Below are 8,775 nucleotides of genomic sequence, written 5' to 3'. Positions count from 1 at the left end.
GGGATGCTGCTTTCAGTGTGGATCAGAGCGTGGCAGAAGACAGACAAGGTCTGAGAAACTGATGTGAGACCACGGGGGGCGTCAGCAATGGGACAGCGTGGGCTGTTCGAGCCAATGGAGGTTTCCAGCAGAGCAGCTGGCAACCCTGCTGAGGGTGGGAGAATGGAAAACCCCAACCAAAAGACTGAAGAAGAACAAGGGCTCAGATAAGGGTTTTTTAAATGAGCTCTCCCCCTAGCAAAGGAGAATCAATTGACAAAACAGATCTGGAGCGGAGGGCTGGGTGGAGCCGGGACCCCAAGGACACTGGTCAAACCCCCAAGGGCGCCCAGAGCCAGGGAGGAGACAGACAGGGATGCTGGGGCAGTGCTGGTTACAGATCTACAGACCTCTAACTCACTTGTGCTTTTCTATGAATCAAGCGTGTGACTTTTAGAAACCCCTTTGTAAGGTGGGAATCCCTGCTTCAGTTGTCCCCTGCTTCCTGATGGGTTAATCTCTAAACTGGCATGCTCACAAAGATGGAGCTCCGGGCAGCATGTGCCTCAACTCTTGGAGAGGTAGGGTGGCCATCACAGAGGACAGTCCAGTTGTCCTCTGTAGGTACAAAACTGGACGCCTTTATATCCTCTATTTTCCTCTATAAAATAGAGGACATAAAGGCGTTGGGTTTCGTATCAATAGAGGACAGAGGAAGAGTAGCAGAAATCTGGAATGTCCTCTATGATGGCCACCCTATGGAGAGGGCCAGGGGCTCAGTATCGGGTCTGGGGTCTCACATCTGAGGAGGGACACCAAATAATTTGGGAAGCCAGGCTTTGAGACAGGGTCTGGACACTGCTCTGAGCTAAGGGGCTGCAGAGCAAGCTGGATCCCAAGATTAGGGCTGGATACAGCAGCCTGGCGCTTGTGCACCGATGGGCAACTCAGCCAGGGCTGTAATGAGTTGTTCTGAGCCTCAGCAAAAATTTGCTTAGGGCTCAGCTCTGCTGCGAGGCAGAAATGTCTGTTAACTGCAGCACACACCGGTCCTGCGACACAGCCCATTCTCAAGGGTGCTCTTCAGACGGCCTGAAAGTTGTGCCAGGAGAGGCACGCCTGGCCTGCTTTGCCTCAAGGGTGGTTCGATCTGAAACCTAGGGCTGAAAAAGTAAAGAGGAACTGTAGTTCCCAGCTGCTTCCCACGGGTCATTTTTGAAGACGCGATGGGGCAGTAGCTGGAGCCCGTAGGCAGATTGTGAACGGGGAATCACCAAGATCCTCCAGTCTCTATAAGACAGGGCAGAGCTCTCCTGACAGAGCTGTATCCTGCCTTGGCTAGCTGAAGTCAGATGTGGAAAAGCAGGGCAGTTGAGCTCAGATTTTCCCCCCTTTTTCTCTCTTTTTTTTAGGGAAAAGAGAAAACCATGAAAATGCCGAGCTGTCTTTTCCTGGCTCTTGCAACCTCTTGCCTCCACCCATGCTGCCATCTGCATCCAGAAAGATTTTTAACCCGGTTTATCTGTTAATGTCGGCATTCTCCGTTAACTCACATCATCGCTTCCCCTCCCGGTGCTGCAGCCGGAATCCCGTTTGGTCTGCGGATAATTCACCTTATTGCCCATCGTTGCTTGGCAAAGTGATGGCTGTTGGCAAACCCATAGCAATCCCAACCCGGCAGTTGGGCAGAGCCCTCCCGGCGGCCAGGGTTGAACCTTCTAGAGCGTTAACGGCGGTTGGGCGTCTGTGCCAATGAGTCGGGCACAGAGCCATTGCACCCGCCTGCGAGAGACAAAACCTGCACTGCAAAGGCCTCATCCAAAGCCCCATGAAGTCCATGGAAAGGCACGCTCTTCTCCAAATCTCTCCACCAGTCCCTATTTCCACTGCGTCCGGTTCCTCGTCATCACGGGTCTTCACAGCTCTGCCTCTCCGTGCTCCTCTGTCCTCATCTCTGGCCATCTCAGCCCCGCCGTGAAGCGGCTCCAACTTCTCACTCATGCCCTTCTCCCACAGCCAGCCTTGTCTCGCATTTCACATTGTCCTTAATACAGTGAACTCATTTCTTGAGCTAGTCCAGTTCCTCCTCAAGACTTATGATTGTGGCGAGGCTTACAAGAAATCGCCCGTGTGGAAGGGCTGGGGAGAGGATCCTCCGAAATAGGATGCTTTTGTATAACATACCCATCGCCTCTACTTTTGGACTTCTTTGAGTAAGAGATTTTGTGGGAAACAACCGTGTCCTAGCAAATGCTCAGAACAGAGTGGGCTGCTTCCATAATCCAAATAAACAGATCACAAATGTTTAAAACATCCATTTTTAGGCAAGCTTGGTCCACCTGGGTTATAACGAGACCCCCCAAGAGGGGTGTAATGTATCCATGCGGCAGGGGAAAGAGCAGCGTGACAAGTTGGGTCCACAACCAGGTTTCACCTGTATGATATAGACACCAACCCAGCTGTGTCTGCTCTCAAAGACCAAATGGCTGGTAAGCGAGGCAGTGCTCGAGGCACACTTGCGCTGTATTACAGCACTGCAATTGCATTACTCTTGGAGCACCCAACCCACAGCCTCATCACACCTCTCCGAAAGCTGTGACTGATGGGAGGAGATTTTGAAATGCCCTTGGGAGAGCTTCCTGGAATTTGTGGAAAAAGAGGTCAAGCTGCCTTAATTTTCCAGGGGCCAGCACCTTTTCCACGGCCTGGTCTCAGCATGTAAGCCAGACTGGACACTTGGCTCTCCATGCCTTCTGCTTTCTTTCTAGTGGTGCAGTTGAGACACAAGGGAACATGGGCTCTGGGGGCATCTCCATCATAAGAACACAAGAATTGCCATTGCCTGGGTCAGACCTGGTCCGTCTTGCCCAGTCTCCTCTGTCGCACAGCAGCAGAGGGCAAATGCTGAAAGGGAGAGTGACCTGGGTACAACCAAGGTTTTCTCCCCTGTTCTTCTCTCCCGTCCAGCCTCCAGCATTTAAGGTCCAGGATGTTCTGATTCAGAAGCCGTGCCCCTCACTCCCCTGCTCAATAGCGACTGATGCCCCTTTCCTCCAGGCACGTGTCCAACCCCTTGGTGAATCTGGATAAACTGTCCACTCCCACCACATCTGGTGGCAACGAGTGCCATGCTTCACTGACACACTATGTGAAAAAGAACTTCCTTTGCTAGTTTTAAACTTACTACCTGCTAGTTTCATTTTGTGACCCCTTGTTCTTGAATTGAGAGACAGTAAATAATAAATCCCCATTGACTTTCTCTTTGCCATTCACTATTTTACAAACCTATATCATGCCCCCACTTAAGCGTCTCTTTTCTAAAAATGAATCGGCCTGGCCTCTTTAGTTTCTCCTCACATGGAAACCTCTCCATATCACTGCTCATTCTTGTTGCCCTTTTCTGCACCTTCTCTACTTCTAGATCTTTTTGAGGCCTGGGGACCAGACCTGGGTGCAGTATTCAAGATGTGAATTTAGACAGGGGCATCATGATACTTTCACGCACCTGTGGGCAGTCTGGTATGCTCGCTTCTCCCAGGGCTCATGAAACCTACTCCTGACTACACAGATTTGGAGACCCACCAACTCTGCATCTGGCTCAGCAAGTCCAGAGCGGAGGAACAACATGCTTCAGAGAGATTGAACACCAGCTGGAGAAGTCTCCTGACCTGCAGTGGCAATGCAGCAAATAGTGAGGCAGCTGCATTTTCACTTCAGGTCTACTAAAGCGTAGATGAAGCCTTCAACATGATGTGGAGTAAGAAGTCTGCAATTACCCATTCTGCAGCCAGACTGAAGAACTGGTGCACTCCCAGCTATTACTTATGGCACTGCAACCACAGGATCTGCAAGGGGGTCTAGCATGCTCCCAGTGATGGTCGCAGGAACAATCACAACGCTTGTAGACTCCAGTGAAAAGAACATTGCCTTGCTTGTTCTCCTCTGAAACTGCAGAGGTGGCCCCTGCATCCTGCACTTGTTACTATTTAATTTGACTGGAAAATTTATAGTCCCAATTCCGAGCTCTGAATATGCCCCTTCCTCCCCCAGCACAGTCCCTCTGTCCCCTGAGCCTTCCCTCCCACATCCCTATGGCAGGGGCTGAAAGGTGGGCTGGATAAGGCTGCTTTGCTACTCCTTTGTAGTTTAGGAATCTCCCTAAATCTAGAGCAGGGGGGCTCAACCCCTGGCCCGACAGGCCAGATCCAGCCCACAGAGCCTTGTCATCCAGCCCGTGGGGCCACCCATGGGTTTGAAAATTTGGTGGTGGAAGCACAGTGGCAGCTAATAACCACTCGCTGCTCCGAATTTTCAGATCCAGGGAGAGCCCTGTGGCCCAGGTACCTTGGCCTTGTGCACCAGATTGGGCGCACAGGGCCAGTTGGGCATGTGGGGCCAATTGGGGTGGCATGGACCCCAATCCTGGTACATGGAGCCTGATCTGACCTGCAGGCTGGCCCTGTGCCACTCATCCAGACTGCCAAAGGCTGTGCACTGCTGCTCTAGAGCAGCAGTTTTCAAGCTTTTTGAGCGGATCCCTCACTTTGAGTTACAATTTTGTTTGTGCACCCCCTGTCCCACCTCAACCCAGACAAAACCAGACATACATCAACAGCAGGCACAACTCCAAGCTGCTGCTGGGTGGGCAGGGGGCACCTTGCCATGGCAGTGCAGGGCCCCCAGGGGAGGGCAGCAGGGAGCCCGCCCCATACACAAACCTGGGGGGGGCACATGCCCCACATGTCCTCTGGAGGAGCCTCCCGCGGCTCTGTCCCGCTCCCTGCCCCGGCCCCATGAACCTCCCTGGCTGGCAGCAACCCCAGTCCCTGCTCCATTAAAGCCTCTGCATCACACCTCCACTTGACACGATCTCCATCCCACACGGGTGGAACCGTCCATCTTCTCCCTCACTTACAACTTTCTTCCCTACTCCTCTCTCCTTACTATCCCTTCTTTCTTCCTGGGAAGCTTCATTCCTTCCTCCTCCGATCTGCTGCATTATTAGACGCTACCTAAAATCCAGTAGGAACTCTCTTTGAGCAGCTTCACACCAGTGCTGTGGAACTGGGCACAGATCATACGTATCACCTATTTTTATCATGAAGCTTATTTATCAGCGATACCAGCCGCCGCCTTGTCTTTGTGCATTCGTGGCGGCCTTTATTCATTAGAGCAATTTCTTCACTTATGCACTGACTGATTTGGAGGAGGGCAGAGCCGTGGACAGACTGATGGGGCTATGATTATTACCTGGTGCTAGTACAAGGCACTTTGATGAGGGCTGAATTAGTCTGAAGCATTCATTTTCCTCAGGGTTTATTAATGATGTGCATTAGTGATGTTCAGGGCGTTAATGGAGGAGTTAATTGTTGCGATCACGTTAAAAGAATGGTCTTGCTGATGGGGTGTGATAGAGATTTTTTTTCTCCCTGAACCTATTTTATTATACAAACATGAAGGCCTAATTTTTTTAGATCAGACAAGGCTGCTTTTATTCCCGAGAAAACAAACAGTTCATTTGAAACTCTCCCAGTAACACTTGCCTTTTCAAACCCAGTTAGGGGCAAGACAATATAGGATTTACTCTGTCTCCAGAAACCGAGCCAGTTCTAGCTGCCACATATCATCGAGTCCGGGGGTCGGACTCGATGATCTATTGAGGTCCCTTCCAACCCTAGCATCTATGAATCTATGTTGCTGAAAGGGAGGCCCATGTGCCAGAGACCAAATCCATCACCTGAGTTCAGTCTTACTAATCTCTAACCAAGCCCTCAGGGATCCCTTTGGCCTATCTCATCCGTAGTACGAGGTGAAATTGGAACAGGCCTCAGTGGATTTGGGGGGAGTCATAGCATGATCACTTGGGAAGCTGGACAGAGCCCGGTGCCTCATGTTACTGCACCTGGGCACTAGCAATGGCTACATGGGCGATTCAAGACTTCCGTACCCCGATCTCACATGCAAGGAGGAGGAGATGTTCCATACAACAGAGAAAAGGGAAGACTCCTTCCACATCATGAACATGATGACTGAGAAACTCACTGCCACGTGATACACTGATGAAACCAGGATGACCCAAAATGTCAAACAAGTATACAAGCAGGGCTTCGGCCCCAGTGGACAGGATTGGGTCCATGGTCCCTCTACTCCAGCAGCCTGTCTCCTCAAGCCTTTCTCATCTTAACCTGTATGACAGATTGATTCAGGCTCCAAGGTAGAAGGAGCAACTCTTCGATTTTCTTGGTACAAACAATCAAACCCTCTTTGAATCTAAGTTCTTGGCTTCAATGGCATCCTGTGACATTGAATTCCACCGTCAAATTAGGACTTGGAAACAAAAAAATGATTTTATTAGCATTGAAGTTACCTGCCTTCCATTGCATGCCCCTTGTTCTTAATTACAAGCCATGAACAACAGAAGCTCCCAAACTACTTTCTCCAGGCACGTCATTATTGTATAGACTTCAATCCTGCCCCATTTCCCTTCTAAGACATCCCAGTTCTCTTAGTCTCCCCCCATCAGAAGCAGGATCCTTTTCACTGCCTCTCAGAGCCCCTCTGGTTCTGCGGTCTCTTTCAGGGGATGAGGAGACCAGTGCCATGCATAAGATACACACCAGCCTGAATTACTGATGGATGTAGTGGCTTTATATTTTCCTTGTTATTCCCTGTACCATAACTGATGCATCCTGACATCTTGTTCGCTTGCTTTGACTGCCCACAAGCAATGAAAGGAGGTCTTTGCTGACCCATATCTTGAAGAAGTGAATCAAGGCTGGGCGCCATTCAGGAAGATGTGCTGTAGCTGGTTGTTGGCCACTGGTGAAAATGAAAGGCCTGCCATAGTGCAGGAGGTTAGACTGAATGATTGCACAAATCCTTCTGGCTATAGGAGTCGATCTGCCCTCATGCCCAGGACTCCTTCCCGATTCAATGCAGCTTTGGCAATGCAAACCCTTCCACCAGCTTTCTGGCTCCGGAGGGTTAGGAGAAAAATATCCTCAATTACCCTAGACCTGCCCATTGCAGGGATCCCACCTCTTGCTTTGAAGGATCTGATATCGGCCCATTTTGGTGTCAGGCAGCTGCCCTGGTGGACAGAAAGCTGTGGGAGAGGATAGGGCAAGGCAGATCCGACCCAGGAGGTGGGGGTGGGGGTGCATCTGGGGCAGTTCTAGGATTTTGAAAAGAGGGGTGCAGATGGCATGGCACATCATTACATTTGTCTCTGGTTAAAGATGCTTTACTCATATGCCTGGGGGAGGTCTGCGGGTGGTCACTGACTGCTGGTCGGTGCTCACCACCCGCTGCTAACACCGCCGTGGCCACCTGCGGGAGCTCGCCAGTCTCCGCCGCCACTCTTCCGCTGCCGACACCACTGCCGCCTGCAGGAGCTCACCATGCCCCTCCAGCCTCCGGGGGCACATGGCATTCATGCATGTAATACTGCTGAGGAGAAATGGGTTCAGCTCAAAGGAGCCATCTAGCAAGCTGCCTTGGACTCTTGTGGTGGTACCTTGCATCGCAGCTCAAATGACTGCTTCAATGAGAACTCATCTGAAATGATCCCACTCATAGAAAAGAAATGGTTAGCTCTCCTTAAATATAAGTGTGACCCTAGCCACTCCAACTTGCAGGTGCGTCAAGAGATCTGGCAAAAGGTGAAACGTACAGCGAGATGGTGCGCAAATGATTATTGGCTACAACTCTGCGAAAGGATCCAAAAAGCTGGTGACTGAGGCGACACGCAAGCAATGTATGGGGAAAGCTCTCAGACCTGTTCTAAGGAAGACTGCCCCTTTAAAATCCTTCACAAGTGAAGTCTTCCATGACTGCAATAAGCAGATGGATCGATGGGCTGAACATTATTCAAAACTCTACTCCTGTGAAAATGTGGTTCGTGACTTTGCTCTCAACATACTTGAAGACCTTCCAACCCTGACAGTGCTTGACCATGAACCTACCACAGATGAAGTAGAAAAAGCCATTGATCAGCCTGCTTGTGGTAAAGCCCCAGGTGTTGATTGCATACCGTCTGAAGTAATTAAGTGTGGTGTGCAATCCTCGTCTTCCTTCTGCAGGAATTAATATGTATGTGTTGGAGAGAATATGAAGTTCCTCAAGACATTTGGATGTAAGCATAGTCTCGCTGTACAAAAATGTGACAGGGTCAATCCCTGGGCTTGTCTAACGTAGGCCTGACTCTCTGTCTCTGGGCTACCCACCCACCTATCTCGCCTGCCATGCCTTGGTGGAACAATAATTACGATGTTACTCAGGTGGGAGGCTGCCCATTTACTATCCCAACACTAGGGGTCACTATCCACTGCTCCACACCTCCTCTACACAATGGCCCATGCCTCACAGATGGTATATAAATGTTGACCTGCGCCCTAGAGTGTTGGGTCAGCTCACTCCCTGTTGCTGTGCCTCTTGGGACTGGGCTCTGCCCTCTGTCTCTGCACCTCCTGGTGCTGGGGTCCGATCACCCCCTGCTACTGCGCCCCCCCGGCGCTGGGGTTTTGCACAGTAGTGTGCCCCAATGAGGCCTCCTCCTCCCCATATAGCCTCAGTCCAGTCCACCAGATAAAATAATAACATAAATATGAGCCTCTGGGCTACAACATAATACAAGTCATACAAGCCACACTCTGGCTCCTTAAAAACCTCAAACTGCTCCTTGCGTATTGAGCACCCCCGCTCTGGGTACCTTGTAGACTCCTGGAGCCTCATTAGCCACAGCAACAGTCTGGCCCGCAGCCACAGTGTTCTGGGGTATTTCTTCTTTGCCGTCCT

Source organism: Alligator sinensis, unplaced genomic scaffold (assembly GCF_000455745.1).
Source record: "Alligator sinensis unplaced genomic scaffold, ASM45574v1 scaffold301_1, whole genome shotgun sequence".
NCBI classification, from domain to species: domain Eukaryota; kingdom Metazoa; phylum Chordata; order Crocodylia; family Alligatoridae; genus Alligator; species Alligator sinensis.
This window is presented reverse-complemented; position numbering follows the sequence as displayed.